Below are 15,874 nucleotides of genomic sequence, written 5' to 3' on the forward strand. Positions count from 1 at the left end.
CACACAAACGCAGTAAAGAAACACAAACACAGCAACACGGATCGTACGTCCTGTGCTCGTGAGTCCTTTCAGCGTCAATTATGTCATATAGCCTCCTGGGTGTATACAGCCCCAACCAGTAGCGTTCACTGCAGGGCCGGGTGAAAAACGCATTCGAGGAGGACACTTCAAAAGCCAACTAAGAGACATTATGTCCTTCTGTGTAAATATGTAAATAGTCCCCCCTCTGTATTCATTCTTCCTGTTTTTTTTTTTTGTTTTGTTTTCTACTCCTCTCTCATTCACTGGTAACCACCATTCAGGTATCAGCAGCTCGACAACTGAATTACACTGCCGTGACCATCAGCAAAAACTTTCACTTTCTTTTCCCCCGTTTGCATATATTTCCTCTAATAAAGAACCACTTATGCCGCTGTAACGCAGGCAGCGAAAAGTCTTTTAATGCGAAAAGGTTTGTTCCGAAAAACAAATAAGGTGGAAGTTCAGGAAAGGGTGAAGGCTCCAAGAAATAAAAAAATCCTGCAACCTGCTAAAAGTTGCAACCTTGAAGCAGACAAGACCGCTCGCCGAAACGTTGGCTGCATCGGCACTCCGTGTTCCAAAGATTTTTCATTTCTTCCGAAAAATACTTTTGCCCGCAGACACATGACGGAGCAGAGTGTGTCGATCTCTTCCGCGGCGGAAAAAGAGTAGCCTCGAAACCAGTGGGCACGAGCAATTATAAATATATAAAAAAAGCAAATGAGTGCTTTTATGTCGCCTAGACTCCTCATAAAAACGAATTTCATGTTTTGTAGAAGGGTCACTTAAACCATTAATGCTTCTTTTCATCTGAACTCTTGCAATCAGGTTCCATGATTCGGATATATCACCTGGATATGCCTCGCGCGCATCACGGAGGAAAGAAACGGCTCGCGCGGCATTGGGAACACTTGAGAAGCCGGTATTGTAAACTTTATTTGCAAAAAAAGTGCAATGCGATAAGTTTTTATACGATAGTTTGAGATAAATTAGTACATTCTGACCGGTTCTGTTTCGAACGTTAGCGTTACGCTTTTAGTGGCATATCGGGAAGAAAACGCGAAGTGATGTGTTATTCCGCATACTGTGGGCAGAACTTAGACAGAACTATGTGCGTGTGAACGTTCTATTGCAAAGTGTAACTCTTGCCAGCGAACTGTCCATTCCATGTTACTTTTTTTTCAGTATGATATATGTATTTTCCTTGCTTGTTCATTTTTCGTTTTGGTAACCATACCGCTCCCCCCCCCCCCCCCCGTTTATTTTTTTGTGTGCGTACTGCAGAACGTACAGAAATGAAGTAGCCGAGGTGCTCTACGCCTCAACCTCTCCACAGCAAGTTAGAACGGAGCACTTCGTCGGTGCCGTATGTCGGCTGCTCCGCGCCTCTTCATTAAAATATTTTTTAACCTCGTATAAGACCGCTTACCGTAAGATAGTTTTTTTTCGTGATCATGTGACAGAGGTATTACTAGGTAGTGGTACTACTACTTCTAATACATAGCGCGGAGCGCCTGCGCTTCGACATATACTACACTGCAAACGCAAACTAGCCGAATTGGGCGTTTTAAGGGCTACAATCCTCCTTAATACTACCTTCATCTGAACAGTACTACCTTAGGGTGTAATGAGGTGGGTGTAATAAAGTTCTGCGTCCTCAATTTTACTTCGTTAAGAAATTATGTGGAAGAAAGGAGGTAAATTCACTACCTGACGCCATTCGTCGAATGGAGTTAGATGAACAAAAAACACCCATCTCATTTCCTCTGGCATGTTTTCTCTTTTTTTTCCTAAGCTTTCCATAATGCCTTCAGTGCTGGCGGGCATGCATGCAGCTGTGCGGGGGAAAGAAGTAAAAGATAGAGGCGGCATGCTTCAGCGCACTAAAATCCCTTGTACAGATAGCCCAGAGAAAGAGATATATATAAGCGACCCTCCGAACGGCTGGAGAGGAAGCGAGGAAGCCCTTTGGCCTTGGCGGCTGCAGCCTACTGCGGCCCGCCCCCGCCAGGTTAAAAGCAAGCCAGACGAGGCGCTACCGAAGTGAAATGGGACAAAGCTTCGCGCCGCATGCGCGCGCGAAGAAAAAAAAAACAGAAAAAAAGAAAGAAACGTGAGGAGGGAGTCGTTCCCGCGGCGGCGCGATCGTCGTAGCTAGGCCGGCTAGGCCTTGTGAACGCCACTTCTCAAGTGATCAGCTGTGTCGGTCGTGTGTGCGCGTTTTGTGCCTGCAGCCTCACTGTGTTCTCGCCGCTGGATGTGATATGCGTGGTTTGACGACAGTGCGACATGCTGCGCTGCGAGTGCGATAATCGCGACGGCCTGTCGACTCAAGCGAGCGTGCCGCTGTGCATTACCAAGCAGATGATGGGCACCCTGCGTGCTCGGCACAGTCAGGAACAAAAATGGTAAGTAATACTGATGTTCTCTCTCTTTGCGAGCCCTTATCTTCGCTTATGCACCTGTCGATGACCCTCTGCACATTGCGTCGCTTGAAAAGTGCAATGAAAAGCAAAAAAAAAAGGAAAGAAAAGAAAATCGGCATGTCAAGCTTGCGAAATGCCCGCCAGCGCACCATGAGCGTGGCATGTAACCCATGCCGTACATTACACGCATGTCATTCATTGTTTCCATGTTATCAGCTGTCATTTATGTACGTCATACAGTCACGTCACGCTATACCAATCTTGGTATGATATCAAGTTAGAGAACCGGACGCGAGTGCACCAGGCTCCATGCCGTAAATGACATACATGTCGTTATTTTCATGGTACTATATGTCATTTATGTTCGTCGCACAATCACGTCACGCTATATCAATTTAGGTGTATGTCAAGCTAGCGAACCGACCGCGAGCGCACCATGAGCGTGGCGTGTGTACATGACATGCATGTCATTATTTTCATGTTGCCAGCTGTCATTTATGTTGGACGTACAGTCACACTGCACAATACCAATTTTGGTGTATATGAAGCAGGAGAAACGGCCACTAGCGCCCCCGAGACCATGTTGTCAAAATAACGCCATACATGACAAGCGTGTCATGATTTGCACGTTAGAAACTGTCGTTTATGTGTGTCATACACTCTTGTGACGCCATACCTATTTTGATAAATATCAAGTTAACGAAACAGTCGCAAGAGAACCAAGAGAGTGACGTGTAAATCATGTCGTTAATGAAATGCATATCATGATTTTCAAGTTAAGACCCATCATTCATGTTCTTCATGCAGTCGTGTCATGCCACACAAATTTTGGCATACATCCCATTAACGAAACACCCACACGAGCTATGAGTCGTAGGCGGCTAGATAGATAGGTAGATAGATCCGTTCAAAGTCGTAGAAGTGTTTAACAAATGCTTCGCATTTAAGTAGTTAAACTCAGATAGCAATGATGTGTGATGCACGTTTTGGAACTTCTGTGAATATCACTCATGCTTCATACGACCAGTCAATCGACCCAGGAGTGCGCCCTGATAAAGTTGTTTGCACGATATAATTTTCTTGCCTGCGATAAAGCATGAATGAGGCATGATGCTTTCAGGGAATATACATTAGAGCAAAAGGCCACGGTTATCACATTGTCACATGATGGAATGTGCATAAAGGACAACTTTGTTTTCGATTTATTCTTTTCTCCAATTTCATTTGTTTGTTTTAATCCTTCGTCATCGTGTCAATTTGCGCACATTGACATGTGACAAGACCATGTGCTCTCATTTTGCAGCATCTACCTTGGATGCAGTCAACTACCCTGGACATCTTTCTCCCGCCATGCAACTGTGAGAACCCACCGAAGCACAGATTGTCAGGAAGTGAAAAGACTTTTCGGCAACAATTTTGCATTGTGCACTCTGCCCGTCTCCTGAAATAGCATATTAAGGTACATAAGCACTGTACCTTCATACATATGCATCAAGGAACAGTGAAATAGCATATCAAGGTACACTAACATCATTAGCTTGGATTCGTTTAGGTAGAACGAATAAATCATGTTAAAGCTTTACAATGACGGCCATATCATGTGACAGACATCTGCTAAGTGCAGTGTGTATTGTGAAGCACATGCGTTTTATGGTATTGAATGAATGGATAAATGTTTATTCCAGCAAAAACAGGAAATGGGCCTCAAGTGAAAAGCGACAATGGTAGCTTGAGAAGTGCACAAGGCCCACTAGAGCAAAAAGAGAGACAGAGCAGCAGAAACGTGTGCACGTTCAAAGGCAAAACATATACGCATACAAAAAGAAACAGGAACGACAAAGCAGAAGAAACGTGCACATTCAAAGGCAAAACACCTACGCCATCTGCAAAGTGACAGAATCAAAAAGGGTGAACATTTACGCTAGTGAAAACAATGAAAATCAGAAAACAGTGAAAACAGAAAAGAAGGAATGGCCATTCAACGGCATGGAAGGAATGCAACTTCATTGGTCACGTATGAACAGTGGTATTTGCCAAGGTTACATGTGGATATTCTTAGCCATTAGGAGATGTGCAAGGCTAATTTAATCGCATTGATATAAGTCAGCTGTTGAGTCTGTTGAACCAGATTGTTGAATCATCTTGTTTATTTCCTCTCGTTAATTTGCTGTTTTGCATTATGTTGCCGTAGTTTTCATGGTCAATACATAGTATCATGACTGTTGACACAATTTGACAAGGTGAAAGCGCTGTTATTGTGCCCAGGCCTTAGTTTATCCTCACTAGAAGTGCGCTGTTTATTTTTGCCATGGTTCAGTGCCAAGTTGCCCAATCTTCACTCCTAAACAGAGTAGGTGCGGTTAATGAAGACCTTGCTAACATTCACAACCCTTTTAAAGTGTACTTATAATGATAACTTTACTGACATCAAAAACTACCCACATAATGGTAAACATGGCAAGAGTACACTTCTGGTGGTGTCTCGCATTTTTTTTACATCCGTTTGTTTTTCACCCTGTGCACACGAAGTGAAACGCTCACAAGGAAATACTTAGCAGCATCTCAATTTTGTATTTATTTCGTGTTTTGGCAAAATGTCTGCAATAAGGATAGTCAAGTGTGAATCTTCGGTAAGACATTCATTTTTATGTGTACAGAAATCTTAGTGGACTTTTTTTTGTGTAATTTTCAGGAATACACTTCTGGCAAAGCAGCAAGTGTTGCTTGCCCACCAGTCTGTGTTCAAGTCAAGTGTATTGTGGGCATGAGTGTCGGCAGGATTGTGTCTTTGGGGTGTAAGGCGGTGTAACGTGTCGGCCTGGTGAGCAGGAGAGCATTGGTGTAGCTTGGGTGGGGTCAAGTGCTGGTGTGTCTTGATGGCGGCAGGTGCTCTTTGTGCAAACCCCTGCCGACACCCATGATTGTGGGAACACCCTGATGTGCCTCGCTTTACACTATGTCGAACGGCTCATACATCTTACCACATTTAGGCCAACACTTGTATTGATGCAGAGTGTTATGCGCAATACTGCGTGCAACCTTTCTGATATCGTGTGCATATGAAAACTTCGCATTGTTTAAAAAGACGCTGAGTGGACCCAGTGTTATTCAGCAAACATAAATCTTAACAGGGGCAGTTGGGCGAGTTGGTGTATATTCATAGTTAAAGAGGGTGCAAAAAAAAAAATCACAGCACAGAGAAATGAAGGGGACAGGATGACGCGCTACTAGCAACTGAAGTTTAATCGAAACCACAGAAAGATGTAAACACACAGTACGAAAAAATTACAAGACTAAACAATCACACATCCACAGAGGAATGAAGGGGGCAGACAGGACAATGCGCTACTAGTAACTAAAGTGTAATCAAAACCACAGAAAGATATGAACACACATGACTAAAAAAGCCGCACATGTTCAACTTCAGTTGTTAGCAGTGTGTCGTTCCGTCCCCTTTGTTGCTATGTGTTCTGACTTCATTTTCACGTTTTCCTTACCTATGAAATGAACTCTGACTGTTTCACAGTCTCTATATATGTGTGGTCAATTTTTATTCATCCTCATGGCATATCAAGTTCTAGGATCCAATGTGCAAAGCGACCAGTCACTATTTACAGAAATTTTTTTATTTAGTGCCTGTGATTGCCTAATTGCAAGTTGACGTTGCAGCCATGGCGCTTGGATTATTTTCAATGTGGTAATTATGCATAAGCCATCAAGTGAGGAATTAAGGATGAACTTTTGAGTTACAGATGGCACTAGCTGGCATAAAAACATTGAAGCATGGCTGTACTTGTTATGCATATTAGAAGTATTGGTACATTGCAGTCATGTGATTATGCCGACAAGTTCCCAAGCACACTTCCAGAAATTTACGATGGCTTCCAGGTATCTGTGAGTAAATATGTACAGCAACATATGCAGGCAACCTTGTAATTTTGTGGGCATTGCTAAATGCTTTTATGCACCTTGGTAAGTGGACCTACAGTCAACACCACAGGTCTATTTTGGGCTTTTTTGTAGGAAACTCAACTCCAAATTCATCTGCGACATATTTTGATGCCATAGGGCAAACTAATGCAATAAAAAACTGTACAACTGCCTGTCTACACGGTTTCATATTTCCCAAGAGTGATGCTAGCCTTATTGTACTAGTTAGTTGCCTTCGTGTGTAGGCTGACGCCAAGTTCCTTGGGAAGCTTATTATTTTGGATTATACTTACATACTGGCACGGTGAAGTGCACACGTTAGTGCGCATCATGATGAGATTTTACACCCTACTTTCGTATTGCTTTACTGCTGTGAATTATGTATAGTGCTTAGGCTGGACTGTATATGTTCTTCCACGTGTTCAGTTTTGGGAGTAGGTTCTGTGCACGACGATGGAAATATATACCTATATCCTTACATTGACACGATAACTGCTGCTGTTTTGATTCCAATAAAATGTTGCAACCACTGGTTCTTGTATCAATTGAAGTATGACTACTTGTCGTGCATGCAAATTGAAGAAATGAATTTGTGCTTGCAAAACAAACTGCTGAAACACTGCCTGCTCAATATAACTGCTTGTGTTTTATTACCAAACACATTGAACAGATGATTCACAGATTATGACACATTGTAGAAGATAGGCAACAGAAAGAGAGAAAGTCATCACTGTGTTCTAACGTAGATTGGGTGATCTTTTATCAATAGTAGGAGAATTGAAGGTTGCTGTTGTATAAATAAAGTTTAACGTAGTGTGCAGGTGGACCAGGGTGTGCACATATGATAGTTTTTCCAGTTTTCTGCATATTTGCTACAGTCCTCGTGTTTCTGTGTTAGGATTGTGAAATTCTGAATTGCAAACAAGTCAACCTCTCTGCTGCTGTGGTGAAGTAATTCAACAGAACCATATTTTCTCAAGAAGAGCTGTTCCATTGAGGAAGAGGGTAATGCTTTTTTTAATGGGTACTGCATCATCTGTCTGAGGGGAGGGCCAAGTACACATGGACGTTCACAAGAGAGAAGTGCAAGTGCATTAACTTTTTTGTTTTGTGGGAGACCTGTCACTGGTAAACTGGGGAGGTTGTCCTTGACCTTGGGGCACGCGTTAGGCATTCGCTTTAACGTGGTGGCGTGATGCTTACCAATAAAAGCTAATTAGTAAGAAATGTAGGTAGTATCCGAGTATGAAAGCAAATAAATACTGAATATGCGTTATAGAGAATCACTGAATGGCGTGCTAAAGCGTGCATTGCGAATAAGCGCTAATTGCGGAAATAGATAAGCGTTCACTTGCTCAGAAGGCGCTGCTCGCGGCTGTACGCGCGCATTCAACGCACTTTATATAGGCGCGTCACAATGTCCTTGTAACTCTGGAACTTTCTGCGTGTGTAATTTTCATATGCGAACGCAGGCGGTCCGCGCTAAAGGGTGCATTGCGAATAAGCGCTAATTGCGGAAACAGATTTTTGTTCAGCTGCTCAGAGCGCGCTGCTGCCCCTGCGTGCAGCTCGCGGCAGTACGCGTGCATTAAATGCACTTAATGTAGGCGCGTTACAATGTTCTTCTAAGTCGGGCACCTGCGTGTGTAACTTTCATATGAGAACGCAGGCGGTCTTCGAACCGCTCATAACACGCTGCCGCATCTGGACGCGCGCAGTTCGCGGCTGCAGAAATAACGAAAATTGCTTCACAGCATACGCTCATGGAATGCACATACGTTCGCTCATCTGAAGATACCTTCGTCACGCTGGTATTCACGAATTTAGCGCGAGCGAAGAGGGCACACTTTTATAATTTTTCTAGCGGCAGGACACGGTGAACCGGAGAATTCGGAGCCGAGGGTGTTTACATCGATCGGCTCGGCCTGCATGACGCCCCACAAGTTATGTATTGACCTTCCGCAAGAGCAAACACACGCCGATGGTACAAGAACAGAAGTTCGAAGTTGTGCCGACGGGTTACCAGCCGCTTTGTACATTGGTACATATATAAGCCCACGAAAAAAACAAGCTTGCATGTGGTGGCGCTGTGGTGTAATGGTTATAGTGCTTGCTTTGAGTGCGTGTGGTCGCGAGTTCGATTGCTGTGTCGTGCGTACTTGTATGCAAATGTCATGATTGTGCATAAATACTTTGATATACATTTTCTATTATGTCCTAGTGATGAATAGTAGCGGAAATTGGCCGGTAAACGTAATATACTGCCTAAAATATACCTCTTTTTTTTTCATTTTGCGACCGCTCTAGGGCCTCGTATAAAAGGAGGCTTTAACAGCTCTCAAAAGAAGCAGAAAAACTCTCAATGCGCTCTTTTCAAGCCCCCAAAATGGCTTACATAAAAACACCAACTTTACCTCCAAAAGGAGGCTTTAAAAGCTCTCAAAAGAACCAGAAAAAGTTCCAATGCGCTCCGTTCAAGCCCTCAAAATGAGTTCAATAAAAACACAAATTCACCTCCTAAGTTACGTCAAATAACTCCACTAAACGATGTAAATAAAACCTCCTTTTGAACCTCTTTTTGAAGGGGGTTTTGCGTAGTGCCTTTTGGATGCACGTTATGCGTCGAGCCCGAAACTCCCTAAAAGGCTCAAACCCGTTTGCAGTGTAATGCTAATAATATAGAGGGTGCCCCAGCTATCTTTATCCAGAGTTTAAAATTATGCCAACGCACTCAATGACGACGCGACCAAATGCATGTTGCTGACTATTGCCTGGAGTAATTGAGAGTTTTTTTGTGTTCTGAATAATTGCTTAATTAAGCCGCTTTAATTAATTATCTTTTGAAGCAACGAAGCCGGGCAAAAAATTCGAACGAGAAAGTTTTAGGTCGGTTTGCAAAACGTCCGATTAGAAAGTTTCTAACTTTCTATCTATTAAGTATTAGTGTTTTTATGCTTACTACAGGTGCCCGCGAAATGCAAAAAAATACCACGTGACATGCCCGTTTGCGCGTATATGCGCGCGATGATTCGAGTGATCCCTAACATTACGCATGCAAATGACCATAGCATTTGTCCGGTTGTGCTGCCTCGACAGGGCAGCGACGATGGTGGTGGCTGTATTGGCTGTATGACGAACACGCTGTACTAGCGGCAACACAACTGATAACCGCTGCGTCTGCCTATCGCTGTCATGAAGTGGCGCGAGAGATCTTTTGTACGCGGAACGTTAAGGAGCACTAAAACCGTGGCGCGCATAGGCGCGCGAGCGGGCATGTGAAGTGGTATTTTAGATGCGAAGCAGCTTATGGCGGAGTTCAATCCGGTGGTGTGCGGCGTGACCACGCTTAGAGCACTGCACGGGCCGATTTTTCCGGCCCGGGCCCGGCCCGGCCCGAAAACGCCATGCTCCGGCCCGCCCGAGCCCGGCCCGGTGTTCCTAAATGTGGCCCGTACCCGGCCCGGTCCCGAAAGGTTTGGGCCCGGCCCGGCCCGGCCCGGCCCGGCCCGTTTCAGCTAGTTATGCCTTGAGCATAAAGGAGGCGCTGTCCAACCTTCGGTTACTGTGAAGATACCTGCCGCACACAAGATATTTTCTAGAGATTGTTTTAGGAAGTTCTTTCAGTGTCGCAACTTTCACCGGTACTGTGTATACTTTCAGTGAATTACTCGCGTAACACTCTTGCGAAATGATTGCAGGGCAATATAAAATATAATTGGAGTCATAGCTGGCTCTTTCATGTACGCACGCAGTGCTAACCACGCAATCTCATTTTTGCATTTCAAAGAACAACTACAAAATATAATACCTGCATAAAGTGGAGAAAAAAGCATGGCAGACATTTTTAAATTGAGTCTACATCAACTGCATACGAGCTAGGACTGTTGAGTAAAAGTAGCAAGTCTCTTGCAAACCTCATCTATTGCACAATGCAATGGGGAAAAAAACGTGCTCTATCTGCTTCTGGGAGGAATACGCCAGGCTGGGCAGCGTTACATAAATTAAAGCTGTCGTGTTGACTCTTCGGCAGGCAACTGCACCCAACCTACACTACGTTTCCGTGTTCAAAACAACAAGGTTCTTTGTCCCACCCTTCTTCCCCGAGTCACCGCCACCGTCACCGCCACTCGGGGAAACGAGTGTCTCTATGGTCTGGCGCATCGCCACTAGTAATGGGAAAATCAACAACGGCGTTTGCCCTGGGATAAGAGTCGCTCCACATCTTGCACTTAAAATGCACGTAAAACAGCTCCTAAGATATTAAAGACTCACAAGTCACGTTGACCAGTCTACGGGCATGCGAGCGTAGCTGCATAGTCGAAATGTTTCCCTAGATACAAACGCGCACATCTTATACACACTAATCTAGGCAGTTTACCGTTGTTTTCCTTACACGGTACCTAAGAACGTCTTTCACTCACTATAATGGCGGAAACTTATATTAGGCGTTTCTTGAAATCCCATGTAGCATACAGATGGAGCAAAATTGTAGACGTCTTGTACTGTGCAATTTCTATGCACGCCAATGCACTCCAGGTGGTTTTAATTACCCGGAGCCCTCAACGACGGCGTCTCATATAGCCTGGGTCGCTTCGGGAAGTAAAACCCCACAACACAACAAAAACAAAGCCACACAACGTACACACGCAATTGTACCTATACGTATGAGACCCGGGCCTAATACGGGCCTGGCTCAGGCCCGAGCCCGACCCGAGCCCGAAGACCAAGGGCCCGAGCCCTTCCCGGGCCCGATCCATGGACCCCCCTACCCGGCCCGGCCCGGCCCGCGGGCCGGGCCGGGCCCGTGCAGTGCTCTAACCACGCTTACTGCGCATGCGCAAACCCTCTCCACACCTCCTCTCCACTCCCCCTCTCTACTTAACGCCAGCCGAAATCGCGGAGCAGCGAGTAGAGCAGCGGAGGGCTCGACGCGCTGAAGCGCAACGTAAACGTTGGCAAGCGCGCCCCGAGCTCCGGGCTAGGGAAGCCCAGCGCAAGCGGCAACGTCGCCGGGAAACTGCTACGGATGAAACGCGGGCTCGGCATGCCGAAACGCAACGACAGCGTCGGCAAGCAAACCCCGCCGTACGCAACGCCGAAGTCGAAGCCAAGCGTCAGCGTCGGCAAGCAAACCCCGCCGTACGCAACGCCGAAGTCGAAGCCAAGCGTCAGCGTCGGCAAGCAAACCCCGCCGTACGCAACGCCGAAGTCGAAGCCAAGCGTCAGCGTCGGCAAGCAAACCCCGCCGTACGCAACGCCGAAGTCGAAGCCAAGCGTCAGCGTCGGCAAGCAAACCCCGCCGTACGCAACGCCGAAGTCGAAGCCAAGCGTCAGCGTCGGCAAGCAAACCCCGCCGTACGCAACGCCGAAGTCGAAGCCAAGCGTCAGCGTCGGCAAGCAAACTCCGCCGTACGCAACGCCGACGTCGAAGCCAAGCGTCAGCGTCGGCAAGCAAACCCCGCCGTACGCAACGCCGAAGTCGAAGCCAAGCGTCAGCGTCGGCAAGCAAACCCCGCCGTACGCAACGCCGAAGTCGAAGCCAAGCGTCAGCGTCGGCAAGCAAACCCCGCCGTACGCAACGCCGAAGTCGAAGCCAAGCGTCAGCGTCGGCAAGCAAACCCCGCCGTACGCAACGCCGAAGTCGAAGCCAAGCGTCAGCGTCGGCAAGCAAACCCCGCCGTACGCAACGCCGACGTTGAAGCCAAGCGTCAGCGTCGAGCCAACGCGTCGGCTGCGGACAGACGACGCGCGTCCAACGCCCGTGCAGAACGCCTCGCTAGACAACTTCAACGCCTGGGCTTCGACGGTGCCAACGCCCGGTTCCAGCGCGAATTCCTCGACCGGAGCTTCGGGCACAGCTGCAACGTGTGTGACCGACTTTTGTTCGATAACAGTCTGACCGAGGTCGGTAGCATGCGCAACGAACGCCAACAGAACGCGATCGTGCAAATGCTCCGGCTTCGCATCGCCTCATGGTCCCCTTTAGCGGGAGATGGCGTAATTTTTTTTTCTATTTCGCGGGCATCTATAGTAAGCAGGAAAACACTAATACACTCAATGGATAGAAAGTTAGAAACTGTCTAATCGAACGTTTTGCAAACCGATGTACAACTTTCTCATTGTAATTTTGGCACAGCTGCGTCGCTTCGAAGGTGAGTTAAAGTGCCCTAATTAAGCAATTAATCAGAATACAAAATATAGTCTGACGTACTCCAGGCAACAGTCAGCAACAAGCATTTGGGCGCGTCGCAATTGAGTGTGTCGGCATATTTTTAAACCCTGGCTAAAGAAAGCTGGGGCGATAGCACTTCATAAGACGACAACGCGAAGCAACGTTCGTAGTTTTATCGGCCGTACGTATTGCAATAAACATTCACTTACTAATTACACTAAGAAGCAGAGTGCATGTCATTCGCACAGAGACACAGATAAACAGACGCCACGTGATGACCGCGAACACTGACTGTCACAAGGCTGCAGCTGTGGTTAACTGCACAGACGATAGATAGGTTCAGGCTTAAAAAAGTGACGTAAAATAATTGCCTCCGCCCGTGCCACAGCACAGGCAGAGGCGAGCAATCGCATCACACTACCTCTCGGTTCAGCGCGTCTCCAGAACTGAGCGAACACTACTGACTGCGAGCTGCAGCCAGTATTTGGCCTGCGGGGACGTACGACGTCACGAAAATGCGAGAGTGCGCCATTTTCAATGTGGATTTAACGCATTATTCATGTATTAATATGCCAAACGGAACTGAATTCTCGCTTATAGCCGGAGAGTGCACGCGTTCTGATATGAATAAGAGATGGTTGCCCCTCGAATATCTGGCGTTGGCTACTCGTAGCTGCCAGCGAGAAGCAATTTGATTTTGAGTATATTAGTTATTTTGCCTGGCAGTATAACCACTGGCGGATCCTTTCGGCACGTATACAAAATTGCTTTTCCAACCCTTCGCTCAGCAATCGTTGTGGTGGACATTTGTAACGCCTCATTTCACGAACTCACTGTGGTCGACTGGGCCTCCGCAAGTTAAAAGAAAAGCATATCAAACGAAGGCGCAGGCGAAGCGTCTCCTCACCCGGTGATTCGTCTTCTCTTCACCAGAATGACAGAACTTATTCACCTCCTGCTTTTCATCAGCCGGTGTAATAATGAAAATGTGCCTGAACAGGCAATGATATAGTTTCTTTCAAACCAAAGGATGAACAAAGAGAGCGTTTAATTGACACGCGCTAGTTGCGCGAAGGAAATTCTTGATGAAATCATCAGCGTTGTGGAAAACGTGTCAAGCGTCTAAAGCGCTTTCTTACACGCGGGAAATTGTTTTCCGCCTGATTAAGCATGCGCCTGTGGCATGGTGCCCAGAGCATCGATGGGGATTTGAAACCGAAAGCCCCTGAGTTCAAATCCAGCCTTCGAAACATTTTTAGCCCATTTATTCACGTTTATCCGATGTAGCGCTGCGCTGACTTCACTCGCGGTTGTACGCATTTAAACCACGTACTATCGTCTATAGGTATTAGACACTCGGTCATGCCAAATGGCGGGGAGATAGCTGAAGAAATGCTATACGCAAGCATTAAAATCACGATAGAATGGCTTTAGGTTATCGCGCCTCGCTGCAGGTTTCTCGTCGTAATGCGACTTACTTCGTCTGGCTGGCTCATGAAAACTTCGCGCACGCAGGAAGAAAGGAAGAAATAGACGGAAAGAGAGGGAAATTAGCAAATTCTTAGGTCGGCTGGCTACCCTGTATTGGAGAAGAGGAGTAAGGGAAATAATACGTAATAGAAGACTGACATAACAAAAAAAGAAGAAAAGAAAAGGAAAGAAAAGGAAGCAGAACATGACACTGCTTTAAAATTTGTCGCAACAACGCATGCAGTGCTTTCAGAATTCCCACACTGCTTGGGGCATGAATAAGTACTCTCTGTGTTTTCAATGACTAATTGGTTTGTGACAACCGCTAATGTTTCATTTTTATATTAACAATAAGTATGTGAACACTACGTTACAAAATTCACATATGAAAACTTCAATTTAAATTGTTTGTGACGTCACTTCATCTTGCGTTCCTCTTTCCTTTTTTTTATGCCTTAGAAAACAAAATAATCGCACGCAGGTTTTGACGGGATTAGAAGTACGAATACACGGGCTGAAGAAAGAGCGCGACATTTCTGAGTCTCTACTTGGTTAGTCTGGTTCTTCGCATTGCGACTATACCAGCTCTCTCGGGATTCGATCCCACGACCTTCGGGTCAGCAGTGGAGTGCCATAACCACAAGACCACCGCGGCGGGGCTAAAAATAGAAAAACATTGGGGTGCCGCTTTATTCTGCTCCCATCATGCAAATGGTTTCATGGGTATATTTTCAACATAATGATGTATATTTTGTGCAAAACGTGAAATAACAGTATTTCGTCAAAATTGAACTTTTGTTCTGGTTACTGTCCAGCAGCAAACTATAGGTGAACACATAGTGTAGGGTTGCGCGAAAGAACAAGGACGAAGGTAAGTGGTCCCGTCCTGTCCACTTACCTTCGTCCTTGTTCTTTCGCGCAACCCTACACTATGTGTTCACCTGTGCACCAACTAGCCCAAATGAGAGCTTTACAGCAAACTATAGCCTTGAAGTAATTTCTAGGGGTGTGCGAATATCAAATTTTTCGAATACGAATCGAATACGAATATCCACCTTCGAATATCGAATCGAATATCGAATATCAAAGGAAAAATGCCTCCGCAGTAACAATATTTTATTTAACAAGTAGCTATTTGAAAAAAAAAAAAAACATTAAGTCTGACTGGCAACACAACATACACTGCTATCTCCAGAAGACAATGTCCAGGCTAGCACAATGCACATCACAACACAAGCAAATATCACGGCACAATGAAAGTAATGGCTAGATCTTATCATGAAGAAATATGAGTTGCTCCACATGATCAGGCAGCAGGCGCTCCCTTCTAACAGAGACACCCCCCCCCCCCCCCGACACTGAAAAGGCACGCTCGCTTGGAACAGAAGTGGCTGGTATAGGGAGGTACATGGGGCAAAGCTTAGCCAGACTGGGGTATCTGAAGGTGCCTACAGTCCGCCACCAGTCACACGGGTCACTGTTTCTTCAGAAGTGGTCCCGCATAGTGAACGAGTGGTAGTGCGGCACGTTACGGCCGCATAATGTTGAAAATGTACGGTTACATGATCGCCAACAGCGCTGCACGTCGGAGATGCACCAGCAATAAATCATACGTATTGGGGCGCTCGTCGCAGGCAGATATCGTGCCTCCGTGTACTTACGATGTTTATCGCTCCTCTCGGCAACGTTTTTAGCTATACGAACGCAGCAGAAATGTGGAAGACGAGTTATTTTATGCATGATAATCGAATCGCATATTCGAATTTTTCGAATATTCGAAGTTATCTAATATTTGAAGCTTTTCGAATACACGATTTTCGAATCGAGTACGAATATTTGGAATGTAATAATCGAC

Source organism: Rhipicephalus sanguineus, chromosome 1 (assembly GCF_013339695.2).
Source record: "Rhipicephalus sanguineus isolate Rsan-2018 chromosome 1, BIME_Rsan_1.4, whole genome shotgun sequence".
Classification (NCBI taxonomy): Eukaryota; Metazoa; Arthropoda; class Arachnida; order Ixodida; family Ixodidae; genus Rhipicephalus; species Rhipicephalus sanguineus.